We start from the raw sequence: 224 nt of genomic DNA, 5'->3' as shown, positions 1-224 counted from the left end.
CACTTCTACAACAACAAAGCTTGGAGCAATTGTTGGTTAAGGCCCCCTCTTTCATGGGACAGATGAGGAGGGTATTATAATGAGTGTATTGTGTGGATGAGACATAAATAAAATCTTCTATTGTGGTAATATTGTAGTAATGTAATATAATAGCATGATATCAACATACAGTATAGTGTTGCAGTCGTTTATTGACAAAATAACCAGTTGGGAATGTTTGTTTT

The sequence above is a fragment of the Morone saxatilis genome, unplaced genomic scaffold (assembly GCF_004916995.1).
Source record: "Morone saxatilis isolate NCDOM2014 unplaced genomic scaffold, NCSU_SB_2.0 Contig24, whole genome shotgun sequence".
Lineage (NCBI taxonomy): Eukaryota > Metazoa > Chordata > Actinopteri > Moronidae > Morone > Morone saxatilis.
The sequence above is the reverse complement of the archived record's forward strand: the minus strand, read 5'-3'. Positions refer to the sequence as shown.